Source organism: Hakea prostrata, chromosome 9 (assembly GCF_041222555.1).
Source record: "Hakea prostrata isolate BN-2017 chromosome 9, UWA_Hpros_2, whole genome shotgun sequence".
NCBI classification, from domain to species: domain Eukaryota; kingdom Viridiplantae; phylum Streptophyta; class Magnoliopsida; order Proteales; family Proteaceae; genus Hakea; species Hakea prostrata.
Window position 1 is genome coordinate 62,195,366 of NC_142608.1, and position 5,290 is coordinate 62,200,655.

The following is a 5,290-nucleotide window of genomic DNA, read 5'->3' on the forward strand; positions in this document are numbered from 1 at the left end:
TACAGAGGATTCTTTTGATCAAAGAGCATTGGACTTTGCCCAACTGACTTTGCTTGCTCGTCGAGAAATATAAGTAAACAAATATATATATAAATAAAAAATGTGATTAAGTAATGAGAATATTGGGAACTCCTAGGAAAACTAAGCACGGATGCATCATGCATTCGAGTTGCTCTACTTTGCTTGAAGATTTATGATTACTGGCTATTCACTCGCATTTTCCTTTTCAGAGGTTCAGATCTGAAGTTTACAGAGTTCTTACCAGTTTTCCTATTCCCAGTCAAGCAAGTTTCATAATGGCTTCATCTTCTCAACAAGCCTCTTCTTCTGATTTTAGTTATGAAGTGTTCTTGAGCTTTCATGGCAACGATGTTCGTACTGGTTTTGCCGATCACCTCTATCATGCTTTAGATAGCAAAGGAATTTGAACATTTAGGGATGCTGAAGAATTGGAGCCGGGAAAAGAGATTGCTTCCAATTTACTTGCGGCAATCCGGCAATCAATGATCTCTATTCCCATTTTCTCAATGAACTATGGGTGTAGCAAATGGTGCCTTAATGAGCTTAAGGAGATATCTAACTGTAAAAGAACAAGGAACCAGTTCGTATTGCCCATTTTCTACAAAATTGAACCAACGAACGTGCGAAACCAGACTGGGGAATATGCAAAGGCCTTCAATGAGGAACACCCAAACAAATTCAACCAAGAAACAGTGCAAGAGTGGCGAGATATTCTGCAAGAGATAGGCAAATTGGATGGACGGCATTTAAAGGAAGGCTCGTAAGTGCAATACTTCCATTTTGTTAAATTCTATACATTTCTCCCATATGAATTCATAATAAGGTTGGTCAAAATTAACAGACATGGGATTTGGATTGATGAATGAAGAATAATCAGGGTTTAGAGTTATCCAAGAAAGAATTTTAGGACTAAGAGACAAAAATATGTGAAATATTGTTTATAATTTTTCTTTACCCTATTTGCTATTCTTTTTTCTCTTTGTGAAGAATTTTGATGAAAAAATAATACCAAGATTGAATGACATAATGGAATTTGCATAATATACATCAATTCACATAATTCACTTCTGATTTTCTTTTATATTGAATACTTCTTTTTATTATTTTCCTTATAAAGGTTATTCACCACCCTATGTATTTATCATGGTCTTGTTTGAATAATACAGGCATGAAGGGGCTTTAGTAAAAGAAATTGTTACAATAGTTTCCAATGAATTGAACAAGAGACTTGTGCATGTTGCCAACGACCTAGTTGGAATCAAATCTCATATAGAAAAAGTGGTGGAACTATTAGAGATTACATCTAAGGTCACAAAAATTGTGGGGATCTATGGTTTTGGTGGAATTGGGAAGACAACCATTGCCGGGGCTGTGCGGAATAAAGTTCTTACTGAATTTGAAGAATATGCATTCATTGAAGATGTTCGAGAGAATGTTAAAAAATTTGGGATTCCCTATCTACAAAACAAGCTTATCAAAACTATCCTAAAAGACGGGATTTCAGATATTATTGATGTGGATAGTGGAATTAAAGTGATCAAGCAAAGATTATGTGAAAAGAAAGTTCTACTCATTCTTGATGATGTGGATAAAGATAGTCACATAGAGTCTTTAATTGGAGATGGTGGATGGTTTGATATTGGAAGCAGGATCATTATCACAAGTAGGGATAAGGATATTTTAACTTCCCGAAAAGCTGAGATTTATGAGCCCGGTGTAATGAATTTTGATGATTCTCTCAAACTTTTTTGCCATTATGCATTTAAAAGGGACCAGCCACTAGGAGATTATTTGAATCTTTCAAAAGCAATGGTAGAAATTATTGGAGGGCTTCCCTTAGCTCTTAAAGTTATAGGTTCATCTTTATTCTTAAAGAATAAATTAGTATGGGAAGACACGTTGAAGGAGTTGCAAAAGTTTCCCAACAGTAATGTTATAAAAAGATTGGAAGTAAGTTACGATGGATTAGAAAATCCAGATGAGCAACAAATGTTTCTTGATACTGCATGTTTCCTTATCGGCATGAAAATAAACGTTGTGTGCTACATATGGGAAAGTTGTGGTTTTTCCCCTCATAAAGGACTTGATAGTCTTTGTGCAAAGTCTTTGATAACGATTGATGAAAATGATGAACTGAGGATGCATGATGTGCTCCGAGATCTTGGAAGATGCATTGTTCATCGAGAGAGTACAAAGCCGGAGGAACGTAGTCGAATATGGTCTAAAGAGGAAGTCTTGGATGTAATTGTCGGACATAAGGTATGTATTCAATGTAAATTGTTATCTTTGTGATGATTATGCAAATCAATATTGAGGGCTTTACTAATTTTGGGGGTGGGGCTTTTTAGAATAATTTAACTTTAACATTTAAATTGAAGGTCATTTCTTTGGCAGGGAACAAACAAGTGTTTAGGACTCACTATTGACTTCAAATGTGAATCAAATGATGAATGTTCGATCATTAAGGGCCTTGATGCAATGGCTGAATTAAGATTACTCAAACTTGGTGGTACACAAATCCTGGGTGAGTGTAGAAATTCCTTTTCAGAATTGAGATGGCTTAGTTGGAAAGGATGCGCTGACAACTCTTCTTCAAAACTAAGACAACTTAGTTGGAGAGGATTTTTTACACAATTTGCACTAAGAAACTTTTGTCCAAGAAAACTAGTTGTTCTTGATCTATCATACAGTCAGATCACTGAGGGTTGGAATGGTTGGGAATATATCAAGGTTTCTCTCTCCCACTCTTTTCTATTTAATTTTTTGAATTTTCAAGCAAGCATTTAAAGAAAAAGCAATTTTGAATTTTCCTTCTGTCAATTACTATTTTGCAGATGGCACAAAAACTGAAAGTTCTAAAACTCGAGTCTTGCAGCATGCTATGTGGCACTCCTAACTTCTCAGGAAATCCACTTTTGGAGGTATTGAGTCTGGCAGATTGTTCTCACTTGGTTAGGGTTGACCCATCTATTGGTCATCTCAAGAACTTGGTCGTTTTAGATATGAAGCGTTGTAGAGAAGTGGTGGATCTCCCATTCTGTGAGTTGACATCTCTTGAGACACTCAATCTATTTGGGTGTTGCTCTTTGAACATGGTACCAGATAATTTGGATCAAATGACATCCTTGAAAACGTTGGACATAAGTTGCAACTGCAAGGTCCTAAGTCTTCCATCAAGCTTGACTAGAGTTAGTTTTTGTGATTGTAGTTCGCTTCAAGCTATTCCTAATCTTCCCCCACGTTTGACCACCCTAAAATTCAGTGGGTGTGGCTCATTTAAAAACATAATGTTAGATTCCCTCTCAAGTTTGACCACCCTAGAATTCAAGGTGTGCGACTCACTTCAAAACATAATGTTAGATTCCCTCTCAAGTCTGACCACCCTAGAATTCAGGGTGTGCAACTCACTTCAAAACACAATGTTAGGTTCCCTTTCAAGTTTGACCACCCTAAAATTCAGTGGGTGCAAGTCACTTCAAAACACAATGTTAGATTCCCTTTCAAGTTTGACCACCCTAGAATTCAGTGAGTGCCCCTCACTTGAAAACATAATGTTAGGTTCCCTTTCAAGTTTGACCAGATTGTCAGTTGGACGTTGCTATTCAGTTAGACACGTATCAGATCTTCCGTCAAGTTTGAGAAGCCTAAATGTTTTCCTTTGCCCTTCATTGGTAAAGCTATCGATTGCATCAGGAGGACGCTTGAGAAATCTAGAGACATTAAAGCTTGTTCGTTGCAGCATTCTGGAAGAGATCGAAGGTGCTGACGAAGAATTGGAGTCTTTGGAGCAGTTTGAAATTTACGATTGTGCATCATTGAAAAAGTTACCGAAATTGAGTTCTTCCAAAAAACTACTGTGCATAAACATCTCTAATACTGACATCTCAAGTTTTGAAGGTGAAGGGATGGATTTTCTTGAGGAGTTGAAGATAGAGTATTGCAAATTGCTCAAGAAAATGCCATACATGAGGGACTCGAAACGGCTGAGGGAGCTACACATTGAGTTCTGCCAAGAATTAACCGAGATTGAGCGCCTTGAGGGCTATGACTCTTTACAAAAATTATACATTGAGGCCCCGTCATTGAGAATGTTACCGGATGATATCTCAACTTTGAAGAACCTAAGGAATTTAGATATCTTTAATTGTAGCTCGATGGAAGTATTACCCGATCTTTCTAACTTAAAAGAGCTGAGGGAATTGCAAATTTATAGGTGCGACAAGTTATCGGAGATTCGAGGGCTTGACAGATTGGAGTCGTTGCAAGCACTAGATCTAAGATTTTGCAAGAATTTGGAAATATTACCGGATCTTTCAAACTTGAAGGAGTTGCGGACTATATGGATTATAGCATGTCACAAGTTACCTAAAATTCCTGGCCTCGACGGATTGAAGTGCTTGGAAGATTTTAAAATATGTTATTGTGACAATCTAATTGAGATTGATGGTCTTGAAAGATTAAAAAGCTTAAAAACTCTGCGCATTAAGCGGTGCCACTCCTTGAAAAGCTTACCAAAAAGCTTGAAGAACTTGAAGACGGTATCTATTGAAGGATGCAAGCATCTACCCAATATTGGATGTCCAGGAAGGTAAAATAACAGTTCGTCTGTTATTCTTTGTTTTGGGCAATCAATTTGCATTGTATTCCTTTTGATTTTTGGTAAGGATTTGCCTTATATCAGGCACGTACATGTTTTTCAAAAGAAAAACTCCCCATTTATAGATTAAGTTTGTAGGCTCTACCTGTTTCCATGTATAAAAATATTTTTTTAAAAAGGGGGGAAAATGAAATTTTTCAATGTCAAAAAAAGATGGGGCGCCACCCCAGTTCATGCTTATGCTAGAATAAATGAGGAGTATTAGAGCAAGGCAAAATGGTTTTATGACAAATCTACTACATAAATTGGAGTTTTGTGAAGACAACATCAAATTTCTGCAAGGTGATACTAATAAGTTTTGCATGGCTTTATTCCACTTAGAATCTTGCATCTCACACTTTAGTTCATTGACAGAAAATGAAGGAACAGAAATATTTGAAATGAAAAGTCTCCAAACTGTCTTGATGTTGGTGAAGCTGCAAATGATGACAACTCTGGTTTTCATGAATCCTATAATGTAAATGGGCATCTTCCAAACTTCCCGAGGTATACAATTCTAATCAAGGTTATTCCCTCTGGTCCTAGTTTTTGATATCTAAGGTTAGGATGCTCCCATGAAATCTCATGACATATAAATTGTACAGGGGAAGAAATGAGGGAACAGAAATAACG

The 5,290-nt window shown here is 36.7% G+C and overlaps 1 pseudogene; it reads left to right on the plus strand.

The window, feature by feature from the left end:
• The first annotated feature begins 296 nt into the window (after positions 1 to 296).
• Positions 297 to 4,613, plus strand: LOC149006041 (disease resistance protein L6-like; annotated as a pseudogene).
• The last annotated feature ends 677 nt before the right edge of the window (positions 4,614 to 5,290 follow it).